Source organism: Castanea sativa, chromosome 6, assembly GCF_040712315.1.
Source record: "Castanea sativa cultivar Marrone di Chiusa Pesio chromosome 6, ASM4071231v1".
NCBI lineage: Eukaryota > Viridiplantae > Streptophyta > Magnoliopsida > Fagales > Fagaceae > Castanea > Castanea sativa.
The window spans coordinates 47,996,461-48,012,561 of NC_134018.1; positions in this window are offsets into that span (position 1 = coordinate 47,996,461).

Consider the following 16,101-nt stretch of genomic DNA (forward strand, 5'->3'; position numbering starts at 1 on the left):
CAAGACTTATCGCTCAAGGATGCATACAAGTAGAAGGGATTGATTTTGATGAGACTTTTGCACCTGTAGTAAGACTAGAATCCATTAGGATACTCTTGGCCATAACTAGTCATTTGAATTTCAAGTTATGTCAAATGGATATTAAGAGTGCGTTTTTGAATGGGATGTTGCAAGAAGAGGTGTATGTTGAACAACCAAAGGGTTTTGTTGATCTTCACAGACCGGCTGATGTCTACAAGTTGAAGAGAGCACTCTATGGGTTGAAACAAGCTCCCAGGGCATGGTATGATAGGTTAACTGCCTATTTCACTGAGCATGGATTCAAAAGAGGATTTGCAGATACTACTCTCATCATACGAAAGGATAAGAATTATTTTGTAGTAGCTCAAATTTATGTTGATGATATTGTTTTTGGTGCCACTAATGATTCTCTTGCTAAGTCTTTTGCAAATGAAATGAAGAAGATGTTTGAAACGAGTATGGTTGGTGAACTAACTTATTTCTTGGGATTGTAGGTGAAGCAAACAGATTCTGGAATTTACATTAACCAAGCAAAGTATGCTAGAAATCTTGTCAAGAGATTTGGACTTGAAACTACTATACATGCTAGAACACCAATGGCTGCAAATGCAAAGCTAACCAATGATCCTTCAGGTGAGTCTGTTGATGTTACTCTATATAGAAGCATGATTGGTTGTCTTTTGTATTTAACTGCTAGTCGACTAGATATTGCTTTTAGTGTTGGTGTATGTTCTAGGTTTCAATCTAATCCTAAGGTTTCACATTTGAATGCTGTTAAAAGAATCATAAAATATGTTAGTGGAACTAGTGATTATGGATTGTTTTATAGCAAAGAGTCAAATATGTCTCTTGCAGGATACTCAGATGCAAATTAGGTCGGCAATGCCGATGATAGAAAAAGTACCACTGGTGGGTGTTTTTATGTAGGGGCCAATCTTGTTGCTTGGATGAGTAAAAAACAAAATTCTATCTCTCTGTCAACTGTAGAAGCGAAATATATTACACCTGGAAGTTGTTGTTCATAGCTTCTTTGGATGAAAAAGCTTTTAAGTGATTATGGGATATCACAAGACACCATGGTTGTTTATTGTGATAATTCTAGTGCTATCGACATCTCTAAGAATCTTGTTCAACATTCTAAGACTAAGCACATAGAGATTAGATATTACTTTATTAGCGATTGAGTTGAAAGAAAAATTGTGGCTTTTGAACATATCCCTACTGAACGTCAGAATGCTGACATCTTTACCAAACCTCTTGATAGAAGTAAGTTCGAGACACTTCGTCAAGTGATTGGTGTGATTCTGTGTCTCTAGTCACCCTTAGCTCTTATGGTCCTTGTGCTTCATCTCAATATTCTTTGTGAGCATTTTTCTTTTGCTGTTTTTTGTTTTCTTTTTGCTTTAGGATTTGCATTGCATTACATTCATGCATTTCATGATAGGTTGCTTTTGTTTTTCCAAAAAAAAAAAAGGGGAAAGGAAAAATGTGTTTTGTATCATATGTCTTGAATTTTGTAATCAAGGTTGGCCATATTATTTTTACATAACATGCTTGTGTACCTTGTTTAGCTTGGATGAGCTTATTTTACTGCACTTTGCTAGTTTTAGCTATGTAGTGCATGTTGTGTGGGAATTGTTTATAGTTTTTGATCACATGATCTTAATTTTGAAGTCACTTGCTTTTGATTGCTAGGACTAGAACTTAATGAGAAAGGCATAAATAACAATCTCACCACTGTTTACTAGCCAATCATGAATACCTTAGTGCATATCGTAAGATTTTGTACTCGAGAAAGTATAGCATATGCATAAAAAGAACAAAAGGTGTAGCCTCGGATTAATAATTAAATTGGTGTGTACATTATTGGGCTATAATAAAGATGACACAAATAAATAAAATTGGTGTGTACATTGTTTGACTTAAATATCAATTTAATAGTGAAATAAAATTTATGTGTACATTATGAGGAAAAATCAAAAGAAACTTACATGATTGCAAGCTTGTTTTCTAGGAGATATGAGAGTTATATGATGTAACTCCTTAGGTGATAGTCTCTTTCAAACTTATGTGATGAATGATGTAGAAATTGTGATTGATTATTATCTACTTATCACCTCACATGTATCTAAAGCTATGACTAGTTGCATACACTACACAAGTTATTCTTTTCTAAACTTAGTACATGATTGTGTGTGAATTTTTTTTGGCCATCCAAGATTATATGCTCTTTGATTTTGATGCAAAATATGTTTCATCTTTTGAGTTTTGGGGACAAAAGTGTGAAAATCTTGTTTTTGGAAGATCTGGGTTAAATTCAAGTATTTTTGAAAATCTTTAAAACTCATAATCATGCATTTCATTCATGAAATAAAGTGGTTTAAGTGGATTCTGCATAAAACTTGCATGGTTTTTCAAAAATTTCAAAAATCTAGATTTTCAATTGATCGAATTTGTTTTTCGACTGATCGAAATTGCGACAAAAATTTTGGTTTGAATCTGCCTAGCTCAATTGGTGCTCAATCAATTGAATCTATTTTTCAATCGATCGAACCCCAATTTCAACTGATCAAATTTCGAAAAGAGACTTTTTAAAAGGCTTTTGTTTTCACGTGTTCTTCATAACTTCAAAAGCTTTTCAAACCTTTTCCCTCTTCTTTTCTTCGACCGATCCAATCTAAGCTATTTTTTTCGTTTTCTTCCTCAAATTTCTCAAGGGTTTTTGTCTCTTTTACCCTTTCTTTTTCATTTTAATCACATTTTTCATGCATTTTCCTTGAAATTTTCGAACTCATGCTTTTTGGGGTTTTTGAATTTTGGGATGTTTTTGTTCACATTTGATCATTGGCTTTTTGTCCTTAGATGATATAAACATGATCCTCATGCATTAATTTGATCAATTTTGTGATTTGGGAAAAATTTGAAATTCTAGGGCTTGAAACTTTGTGAAATTGGGGATTTTGTTCAATTGGACTTAAATTGATGAAATTGGCTTGTGAAATTGATAAATTAAGTCATTATATGATGTTTCTTGTCTAGTTTAATGCTTAATTGATCAATTTGGATTGGTTTTGAAATTCAGTATTTCAAATTTTGGGGTTTTCGGACTAAAACTCTTTGTTCAAGTCAATTGTTGGAAAATGATGAGTAATTGAACAAGTTTTTATGCATTAGAGCATGCACCATATGTTCATTCATTACATGCATCATATAGATTGATATTTATTGAGATTTTTGTGCTCTAACCCTTTCTAATGCAGTCTGCCCTTGTTTTTTTTTTTCCTTTGATTCTAATCTCTTAGCATCATGGTTAGGAAAACTAGAGTCAATACGAAAACCACCACTCCCTCTACCCTTTAGTTCTAGAGTGATAAGTTCAAAAACCTTAAGTGTCAAGAAACCTATGAAAAACTGAACATTTTTAGGTCTGTGTGGGCTAAGCGTAGGTTCATTTTAGATGAGCTTGAATGGGAGATTAAAAGGAATTTTGAGAGTAGGGGTTAGTTATCTCTTTTAGATGTACAACATCCCTCTCCAGTTGCTTTGATTAGAGAGTTCTATTCGAACCTCTCTGTCCACTCTGATGATTCTAACATTTAGTTTGTGAAGAGTTGGATAAGGGGTGAAGAGTAAATCATTACTCCTAGGTAGTGGCCTTTGCTCTTGGTGTACCTTTGGTACAACAGCCCGTGTACCCTTACACCGAATCTCCTCCACTTGATGACATTATGTCTCTTCTCATTGGTACTTTCATTAGATGAGGTACTGATCGTCGGATCATTTCTCATGAGCTTACCGAGCTCAATTACTTGTTTTTCTGGATTTCTTGTCACAGTATTTGGCCTATCTCCCACCTTCATACTATTCCTATTGAGAGATGTGCATTTTGTACGCTCTAGTTACCGATGCTCCTATGAGTTTTCCGTCTCTTTTTATTAGCTCTCTTGTAGAGGTTCATAGGAGTAGTGCTAAATCGCATGGTTTGTTCTTTCCAGTTTTCATTCATAGGATTTTGTTAGATTTAGGTTTAGAGGATTTTCCTGCATCCGAGCCTGTTCATATCATAGCTTCTATCGGTGCCACCTTCCTTAGGCAAAGAGCGGCTCAGTTGAAAGCTAACTCTAAATGCCTTAGAGTCGAGTCTTCCACAAGTGACACATCTAGGCCTCCCACTTCTGGTGGTCCTATTGCTGAGGAGTATGTAGATCCTACTACCGTTGTTGATCCTCCACCTTCTTCCTTGAGCGACTCGTCCTTGCGGAGCATGTTGGATACAGTTATGACTGTTCAGGTGGCGCATGGACAGATTCTGTTGGATGTGCTCACTGAGCTTCAGGCTTTACGAGTTGATTTGGTGGGTGCTAGACGTTCTACTCCACCATCTCCTCCTATTAATGATGAGTCATGATTGCCCTTTGGCAATTCGTCACAAAAAGGGGGAGTACATAGACATGGATATAGGGGGAGATTGATATAGATGTATCTCAGAGCTCTTTTTGATGTATTTTTGATGTGGCTTTGATGTTTTCATTCTTTGGATAATCGACAAATAAACATAAACATAAAAATAAGTAGTTTTTTTTTTTTAATGTTTTTATTTATTTAAATAGAAGCATCGTAAAATATAAAGATTTTAATTTCAATATATGAATTTTTAGGCCACTCATACCCCTTGTTAATTCATTTTTAACACACTCATCAATTTCTTACTTCTCGGAAGCGTTATGGTCAAATTGGTTAAAATATTGGGGTTACAATGAGAAATTAGAACAACATGTAAAAGAAAAATCTCACTCTATTTTTAGCCATGGGCACACCAAAAGAAGTTTAAGCTACATATTGTTACTTTATCAATCCTGTTCAGAATTACCATATGGTCAAATGATTGGTAAGTATTGTAGAAAGAGTGGACCACTTGGATATAAAGAAGAACTTAAGCTTTACCACATTTGGATGTGTAAGTTCTTGACTTGCAGTCTTTCTAAGAGAAATGTGAAACATTTTTTTTATGTATATCTAAATGTTTGGCTGATGATGTGAAAGTTGCTTTGGCAACTTTTTTTCTTGGCGAGTTGTAGCACCCCATGTTTAGATATTATTCACTGTTTTTTCATAAAACATCTCCTGAAATTGCATTTTCTAAATTTAAAAGCCAAATCTGTATGCTTTTTCATGTTTAAATTTCACAATAATTGAGCCTATTTTTATGTATTGATAAAATCTGTTTCTACATTAATAAAATTTGCTCTCTGCACATCATATTTACTATATATTCAAATCTTCTTACTACATTCATAAAATTTGTTTTCTACATTAATTAAAATTGTTCATAGTTCTCTCATAAAAATTGTTCATTGTTTTCTGCATAAATTATTTCTAACATTCTGAATAAAATTATTTTTTGTTCAGCATTATTTAAAAAAAATTTCCCTCTCTTTTCTGCATAAATTATTTTGTTTACTATTTAAAAAATTGTTCACTGTTTTCTCATAAAACACCTCTTGAAATTGTGTTCTCTAAATTTAAAAGCCAAATCTGTATGCTTTTTCATGTTTAAATTTCACAATAATCTAATCTATTTTTATGCATTGATAAAATCTGTTTCTACATTAATAAAATTTGCTCTCTGCACATCATGCTTACTATATATTCAAATTTGCTGACTGCATTCATAAAATCAGTTTTCTGCATTAATTAAAACTGTTCATTGTTTTCTCATAAAAATTGTTCACTGTTTTTTGCATAAACTATTTCTAGCATTCTGCATAAAATTATTTTCTAGTTCAGCATTATTTAAAAAATTGTTCACTCTCTTTTTTGCAAAAAATATTTACTGTTCACTATTTAAAAAATTGTTCACTGTTTTCTCATAAAACACCTCCTGAAAATTGTGTTCTCTAAATTTAAAAGCCAAATCTATATGCATTTTCATGTTTAAATTTCACAATAATCAATTTTTTTTTGCATTAATTAAAACTGTTCATTGTTTTCTCATAAAAAATGTTCATTGTTTTCTGCATAAACTATTTTTAGCATTGGCGCGGTTATTGCACTTAAATGGTTTTTGTGTTTTTTTTTTTTAAATAATGGACAAACTCCATGGAGGAAAAATGAATGATTCATATAAATCACCTAATGGTAAATGCCTTGAATAATATTTGTAAAAATGTTCAAATTAGTTGAATGTAGAAATTCAGGAAAAATCAATAGAAAATCAATGAACATACCAAATCATGAAGGTGTACATAAGATGTACAGATAGTCTATACTTGTTGAGAAATTTGACTTCGTTGAAAGTACAAAATAATGAAAATTTAATGGAAAAGTATGTATATTAGATGTACAAATCGTATGAATTTGTTTAAAAATTTGAATTCGTTGAATGTACAAAACTGTGAAAACTCAAGGAAAAATTGGGTACATTAGATGTATAGATAGTATGAATTTTTTGAAAAATTCGAATTCATTGAGTGTGTAAAATTGTAAAAATTCAAATTGAAGAACATACCAAATTGAGTAAACTCAATGGAAAATTAATTACATTAGATGTACAGATTGTCCAAATTTGTTTCCAAATTTGAAGTCGTCAAATGTACAAAATCGTGAAAATTCAATTTAAAACTGTGTATTAATGTACTAATCATCCTGATTTGATGAAAATTTCGAAATTGTTGAACATACCAAATCATGAAAATTCAATGGAAACTTGTGTACATTAGATGTACAAATTTTTCGGACTTGTTGAGAAATTTGATTTCGTAGAAAGTACAAAATCGTGAAAATTCAAGAGAAAATTGTGTACATTAGACGTATAGATCGTTCGAATTTGTAAAAAACAAAATTTATTCATTGAATGTATAAAATCTTGAAAGTACAAAATAAAATTGTGTAAATTAGATGTACAGATAGTCTGAATTTGTTGAAAAGTTTGAACTCGTTAAATGTACAAAATCATGAAAATTAAATGGAAAATTCTGTACTAATGTATTGATCATCCGAATTTGTTGAAAAATTCTAAATCGTTGAATGAACAAAATCGTGTAAACTCAATAGAAAATCAAAGAACGTACCAAATCGTTGAGTAGCACATGCAACACTGCGAATATCAGTGTAGCAATGGTGGACAGCTCACCACCAAAATTGATGCATAAACTTTCCAGGGATGCTCTGCATCCTTGAAAACGGTGCATTGCAAAGGGTTGCATATTTGTGTATTCACATGGTGAGTCCTTGCTTTAGGAGCCATATGGTTTTTTTTATGAAAGAGTGATTGGTCCGTGTGGTTTGGATGAGTCTGTATTTATTGAATCTATTAACTATTGCTACAAGTAATGTACAATAAATCTAATTTGGGTGATAAGTGTTGTGTGTAACATTTCAAATTACATAAACAGAATATTGGAAACATCAACATATCTAACTGGAGGCATTTCACTTCCTAAGGTGTTTCCTACATTACAAAATAGAGGACATTGTCCAACCAAAGCACAAGAATCATATGTAGCAACAAAGAATAGCAGGGAAAAAATGAGCAAGTGATTTCATATAAACTTAGCCAAAACTAATGAACAGTTAATCTTTAGATTTGCAAAAGTTGAATGTACATAATCATCAGTTGTCAGACATTAACATCAACATTCTGTATTGCACAGAACGTGTAGACATTAACAACAACGTCTAATGTTCGTAGGTAGAAATTTTTGGAAATCATCATTGCTTGAATCTAAGAAGTCTGAAATATCTCTTTCATCATCTAACACAGTAACTTCATTAATAGACTTGATGGCTCACTCTTGCGCATTCCCCTTTAGATGCTTCCTAGCTTTTTAGATTGCATGAAAATGGTCTAATCGCCTTTGCATTTGATTGTTCTCTTGTTCAAGACGAGCAAGTATGTTGGCAGGTTCATCTTTAGGTAACTCGGCTGAGCGTGCCTTGGGAACTCGTGCCATCGAGAATACACCTCCAACTCACACCTCTTCTCGTATAGGGATGACCATGGTGGTTCTGCTATGGTGAACTCTATTGTGGTGGTCTCTATACTTAGTTTTGTAGGTTTGTCGACCATGATCTACCCGACGCTTCTAAGACTCTTGTACATGTATATTGGCATATTAACGAAATCTCTCTTCTTTCCAACCCATTTCCCTCTATAGTGGTATGTGTATATCTGTAGTTGTTGATCTGCTGGAACTTGTGATAATTCATTTGTTGAAGTAGATCCAAACTTGTTTTGCATTGTACGATTTGATGTTGAGGCGTTGCGACTCATAGTTTAGTCAATCTACGAAGTTAGTGGGGTAGAAATAAGATCATTATTGTGGTGCATTTATAACCTCATTTCATGTTCCAAGCATTATAATTTTAGTTATTAGGGCTTGTCATGTCAATACAGGCTAGAAAAACACTACTTGAACATGATTTTAAATGTTCCCAATGCCACAGTGAAATTTGAAGATGTGGGCGGTAGTTGCAGTGTTCTTGAACAGAACATCATATTTAATTGACACAGTGCTATGTCCTTGGCACTGGGATACGATTATTCATATATTTAAGTATTCACGTGAATGTGGATGATATGACAGGACAGTGTGTGAAATAGTGCCTAGCTGTTGAGCAACACGTGTGAAACAGTAGTGTCTGTTGGCGCATGTGGTTCGTATGAGTACAATTGGTGCTACATCAGCAGGTTGGTGACGTGTCTTCAAAAAACTACTCATGCTACAGTTGGTGCTACATCATGTTTGTTGTATATTCAAATCTGCTTACTGCATTTATAAAATCTATTTTCTGCATTAATTTAAATTGTTCACTGTTTTCTGCATAAAATATTTTTAGCATTCTACATAAAATTATTTTCTGTCTAGCATTATTTGAAAAATTGTTCACTGTTTTTTCTGCATAAATTATTCACTGTTCACTGCATGTTTACATACAACAAACATGTTTACATACAACCTTAGGACTATATGATTCGTCCGAAAAAGGCATAATACCTACTTTTGTCTGTATAGTAGGATTATTAGTTACTTTTTGGATTTATTCGAGGCATTTACCATTAGGTGATTTATACGAATCATTCATTTTTTTTTCATGGAGTTTTTCCATTATTCATATGGTTACATATTTAAAAAAACACAAAAACCATTTAAGTGCAATAACCGCGCCAATGCTAAAAACAGTTTATGTAGAAAACAATGAACAACTTTGATGAGAAAACAATGAATTGTTTTAATTAATGCAAAAAACAGATTTTATGAACGCAGTAAGCAGATTTGAATATACAGTAAACATGATGTGTAAAGAACAAATTTTATTAATGTAGAAATATATTTTATCAATGTAGAAGAACAGATTCGATTATTGTGAAATTTAAACATGAAAAAGCATCCAGATTTGGCTTTTAAATTTAGAAAACATAATTTCAAGAGGTGTTTTATGAGAAAACAGTGAACAATTTTTTAAATAGTGAAAAGAAAATAATTTATGCAGAAAAGAGAGTGAACAATTTTTTAAACAATGCTAAACAGAAAAATAATTTTATGTAGAATGCTAGAAATAGTTTATGCAGAAAACAGTGAAAAAATTTTCATGAGAGAACAATGAACAATTTAAATTAATGTAGAAAACAAATTTTATGAATGCAGTAAGCAGATTTGAATATACAGTAAACATGATGTGTAGAGAGCAAATTTTATTAATGTAGAAATAGATTTTATCAATGCATAAAAACAAATTCGATTATTGTGAAATTTAAACATGAAAAAGCATACAGATTTGACTTTTAAATTTAGAGAACACAATTTCATGAGGTGTTTTATGAGAAAATAGTGAATAATATCTAAACATGAGGTGCTACAACTCGCTAAGAAAAAAAAAATTGCCAATGTGACTTTCACATAATCAGCAAAACATTTACATATACATAAAAAAATGGTTCACATTCCTCTTAGAAACATTGCAAGTCAAGAATTTACATATCCAGATGTGGTAAAGCTTAAGTTCTTCTTTATATCCAAGTGGTCCACTCTTTCTGCAACACTTATCAATCATTTGACCATACGGTAATTTCGAATAGGATTGATAAAGTAACAATATGTAACTTAAACTTCTTTCGGTGTGCCCATGGCTAAAAATGGAGTGAGATTTTTCTTTTACATGTTGTTTTAATTTCTCATTGTAACCCCAATACTTTAACCAATTTGACCATAACATTTTCGAGAAGTAAAAAATTGATGAGTGTTTTAAAAATGAATGAACAAGGGGTATGAGTGGCCTAAAAATTCATATTTTGAAATTAAAATCTCTATATTTTACAATGCTTCTATTTAAATAAATAAAAACATAAAAAAAACTACTTTTTTTTTTTATGTTTATGTTTATTTGTGGGTATGAGTGACCTAAAAATTCATATTTTGAAATTAACATCTCTATATTTTACCATGCTTCTATTTAAATAAATAAAAACATAAAAAACTACTTATTGTTATGTTTATGTTTATTTTTCGATCATCCAAAAAAAAAAAAAGTTATAAGGAACTCGAGTTTACCAAGCTCGAGTTCCATATTACAAGGAACGTGAGCTTGGTGAGCTAGAGTACCGTAGAAAAAAATACTAGCATTTTATTTACAAAGAACTTGAGCCTGGTATGCTCGAGTATTGTGTTGCATGGAACTCGAGTTTATCAAGCTCGAGTACCACATTATTTTTTTAATTGCACAAATTCTAGGTCAGCAGCGCCAGGGTGGATTGAAACTAGGAACTAGAGTTTAATAAACTCGAGTTTAGTGAGCTCGAGTACATAAAAATGGTAGATTCCCATTTAGTTCCGAAACAGTGCTTAATTGCTAAAAATTTATTTGGCCATTTTCGCCTTCTCCTTTCCCTATTCCTCTTTCTTTGTTCATATTTCTTTCTTCTTCCCTTGTTCTTACACGGCAATACCTCATCTCTTCTTTGACTTTCTCAAAGCAACTTGAACAATGAAGAACTCTCTCCCTCTCATACCCATGGCTCCAACATCAAAATAAAGAAAAACTCTCAACTCTCCTCTCCCTCTCACACCTACGGGTCTAGCAGTAACAAGAAGTATCTTTCCATTCTTTCCAAGCTCTTGTTCCCAACTTAAAGTTAGAGTGATTCTAGCTCTATCACTCCAAGAACCGGTGCTTAGGGTAAGGGGAAAATCTAATTCTTTTAGTCTATTGTCCATTTTAAACTTGAGTGATGGTTATATGATTTTGTATATAGGTGTGTTGGATTTTAGAGATTGTTGATTGCCTGAATATGAATTGAATCATTGTTATGCTTGCATGTGTCCTAGATGATAGACTAAGATAAAATCTGTTATGGATAAGTGTTAAAAGGAGTAAAATAGCTAGATAAAATTTATGGGATTGCTATTTGAGGTGCTGAATGTGTAGTTGATTAAGTAATTGAAGCTTGTTGAGAGTTAGTTCATGACCTTGTTAAGAGTTGCACTCATTGGTTAACCTGTTTGGTCATTATAAATCTTGTAATTTTCTAGGACAGCTATGTGTAAAAGGTTTGTTAGAAATTATTATATGATATGTCTAGTATGTGTGTATTAAATTTCATATGAAAATACCATCGTTTGATAATTTTTTGTGAATTTACAAGAAAATGTTGCAAAGCTGTCACTGTGGTAGATTCTATATTTACACATGATAATTTATGTATTAAATGGTATACAGTGAATTTGGAAGCTAGGGATATTTACTATGAAATCTAAGACACATATGGTTGTAATGGAAGTGGTCTCACAGCATTTGGATCAATACAAAAATAATGGTTTAATTTCTAAGTTGCATGAAATTCTGCCAGGACAGATTTGAGTATGCTATCTTTTATGATTTTTAGTAAATCATTATTTTATGATTTGGCTCTAAAAATGATATGGAATCTACTAGAAATCCATATGAGTGGCACTGTAAAATGTCATGAAGATTGGATGTGTTTAGATAGCCCATTTGTATTTTACAAATGAGGCGTATACTACTGAAATAAGCAGTAAACAGTAAATGATAACTCTGACTTTAAGGATTTAATTCTAAAGTTAGGATGAATGTTTTGAGCTATAAATTAATATGCTTATCATTTAATATGTCTAGATCATAAATTTTTTTTTATAACTTGGTTCAAGGTTTAGTACTCTTAAGGAGGGGTTCTAAACCATTCAACTATTGTTTTTATGAAGCTGTTTTGTTCACGCTGTATGTTGCCTTGTGTAAGTTTATGCGTGCACCATTGCTTCCAATCTCAAACACATTTTGGATATGGATATTAAAATAATGGTTTCTCTATGATTTGGTACATCATGTTGTTTGATGAATGTATCTTGTGTTTGGGGAACCTCGTTAGGGTGGGATTAGGATTTCCTTAATTTTAAGATATAGGTTTTGAGATGAATGTGTAAGTTTATGATAAAGAATAATTGATAGTAATAAGCTTTGATATTTGGTTTAGGTGTTACCAGCCCCCAAGCCTGAGGCTTTTTCGACTTTATGCTCTTGGTTCCTCTACTTTCAGGTAAGGGATAAGTTATATGAGTATTTGGTAAGCCATGAGGTTATTTTTAAGTGTATTATGCATTAAAAAGTTTTTGATTAGAGATATGGCATATAATCATGTTTCAGATAAAGATATGTTTGTGAGCTTTCGAAACCTTATGTATTTGATTTAAGCATTTTGATGCTATTATTAATTCCACGAACATGATGTTTAAAGAAAATAATGGAAATGCTATTATTATGAAATGTTATGCAAACTATGAATTTCAGTATGATGTGTTAGTATAAAATGTTTTCGGTTATGTCCTCTGGTAATCTGAACTCAGCCAGTAGGGGTTAAATTACTAGCGTTCCATGGAAAATGTTATCTGATTGGCCATTAAATGTGGAGAGCTTTGCTGTACCCGCCCTTGTTGGTAATGACCAACTTGTGGAGGGTGCCAACCAACCCCCATGGTTGAAGATATATATTATGATGTGATCCCGAGAATACCTGGCATTGTGGGGAATGCTAGATGCCTAGCACAGTGGTGCTAGCTAGAAGCCTCCAAATAAGTACAGACTTATCAGATATGGACTAACTAATATGTTATGAACAACTATATTATTTTATTGATCATGAGAGAATGATTTTGTTTAAATGCATTATGAAGAGTTAGAAGTCTCATGAAAAGAAGTTTTTGATGAAAAGGAAAGCTGTTCTTCAAAGATAAAAGTTTTTGAAGTTCTGTTGTGCTTTAAAGATAAAGAATCTGATGAAAAGGTTTTAGTGTTCTTTAAAGATAAAGCTTCTGATGAAGGTACAAGTTTATGTTAAAAAGTCATCAGATATCTGTTCTTTATAAAATGTTAAGTTTTATGACTATGAAAGTTATAACATTTTACGAGAAGAAGTTTATAAAAAAAAGTTTTCTTATTCATCAAGATGTTTCTAATTTAAGACAAAGTTAACAATTATCTGATTTAAGTTAAAATGATTATTTTGTAATGAGAATATATGTATGTATGTATATGATTTTCTTATTCGTCAAGATGTTTCTAGTCTAAGACAAAGTTACCAATTATCTGATTTAAGTTAAAATGATTATTTTGTAACAAGAATGTATGTTTATGATTTTTAAACAATTAATATTATGTTTGGTGACTTTGTAACAGGTGAAAGAAATTCAATCCGAAAGGTTTTGGTAGTATTGTTTTGATAAGAAAAAGGGAGAACAATTATTTTTCTACGAAGAGCGTATAATTTATTATTATAGATAGTATAAAATACTATGCATGCAAAGATGTTCTCCTATTTGAATATTTATAAAATGAAATGGTTTGATTTACATGCATTCTTATAAATTCTTGTGTATTTTACCCATACTGAGCTATGTAGCTCACCCCTTCTACTCTTTCAATCAACATGTTTCATTTTAGAGCAGAGAGAGCCTTAGTTGAGTTTTGGAAGGAGCTGGTTTTAGTTTTATATGTATAGATCTCAAATTAGCAATTTGATGTTTAGCTTTGTAGTATTGTGTATTTTAGGATCTAATGAAAGTGTGCACCTTAAAGTATTAAGAGATGTATTATATGAAAAGTATGGATATTGAATGATTGGTGGATTATGTTATTCTTTGAGTATAGTGTAGATGCTTTGAATATCAAGTGAAAAGTTATATCAAGAAGTAAAGAAACAAGAATGAAAAGAAAGAGGGAAGCTTTTGTAAAAAGTTTAGTTGGTTCTTGTTAATACCAGGTTTAAGCTTGATATTAACATGCCGATCATGGTCACAAATCTAGGTATTGGGTTTGGGACATGACACTTTGTGTTTAGTATTTTTATTGTTTCTTGTTTCACATATGGTACATTTGATTATTGATTTATATTTATGAGGTTATTCATGATATATGTCTTTTATTTTATGTTTTGTGAAATCAAGAAGTTAAATTTTGGTTTACTTGTATTTTCTACATATGTGTTTATGTGTTTGTTGAGTGTTTTAGGAATTTACAAGTTAATTCAGTCGTAGCTGCTATCTACATTGGCAATTGATAGATAGTAGTTAGCTTGAATTATAATTAAGGCTTTTTAAATCTGATTGGATTAATGTATTAGAACTTCAATATGTAATGTGTTGGCAAACCATGATCAAAACATAGAGTCTAGGTTTAGGCTTGCTCAAAGTATGTTAAATTATAAAATTAGAATCGAGTGATTGTAGAAATTATTGGCCAAAATCTGCAAGGCTCGATCGATCGAAAATTAGACTCGATCGATTGAAACTCATGCAAATTTAATTTTTTGTAGAATTTCCAATTCAGCACAAGCATGTTTGATGTGTAGGGCTAAGTGTTTTACTTCACATATAAAAGGAAAAACCTGAGCTACGTTTCAGAGGCCTTTTGAGTGTTGTGTGGTGAATCTTTTGTGAGATCTTGAGGTGTTTACCTTCACACACACACATAGGGCTATCAAGATCAAGATTCGTATCGAGAGCTTGATGATCACTTCAGTTGCTGCTTAAAAAACTTAAAGAAGATCTTAAACCTTTGGGTGGAGTCTTAAAGTTACAAGTACGAGAATTTATGGTTGTAGTAGATCAAGGAAAGAAGTAGTCTGTGGACTCGGAGCTGTCACATGGTCGTGGTAATAAGTTTTCTACACGAGGTAACAATAGGATGTTAGTGGTCTAAGTCTTATTGTAAAAACTCAAATTCTTTCATAGTGGATCTGTTTTTACCTTGAAGATAGCTAGGTTAAATCCTCCCTAGGTTTTTTACCGGTTAGGTTTTCCTAGGTTATCATATCGTTGTATTCTTTATATTTTCGCATTATTCACATGATACGATTTATATGTGTTAACCTAGAATATAATAATTTATCTAAGTAATCACTTGGCTAAATAACTAAGTTAAACATATGGTGTTAAGTGGTCTAAAACTTTACATCTTGGATACATAGTATAGGCTTTAAACCTCTATAATTCACCCTCATTTTCCAATGTGGGATTAACCCACTGTTTTTTCTCTTGAGAATGCTAAGTATTTTAACACATACACACACAAGGGGAGAGGGGAGAATGTTTTTGAAGAAACTAACAGTGGTGTATATCTAAAAGGGCCTAAGGTTTAGTTTAGTATTTTTTATCCATATTTAATTTATAATTTATTTATTTATTTTTTCATATTCTATAATTATTCCCAAAGCACTTGTATTATATCCCTTTTAGTAGTCTACATGTCTTTTTTCTCTTTCATCTTTATCTAGCTAATGTCGAAACCACCTCATTAGAGATAACAAAATACCTCTACTTTGCCTTGACTCCAATCTTATACACCTTTGCTCTAAAGGATTTTCCTTGCTTGAAAAAGGGGATAGATCATTCGGCACCCTTGACTAGCTTGATCCCATCTGGCCTTGTTGCCATCCTTATATTCACTCTCTCTATCATCTTGGGGCTCTCTTTTGCTTTAGTGTTTCATATGCATTAATGGGATGTTAATTATGTGAAATTCAATTCCTTTTTTTAGGAATACGTCACATAATAAAATCTCATACTATACGAC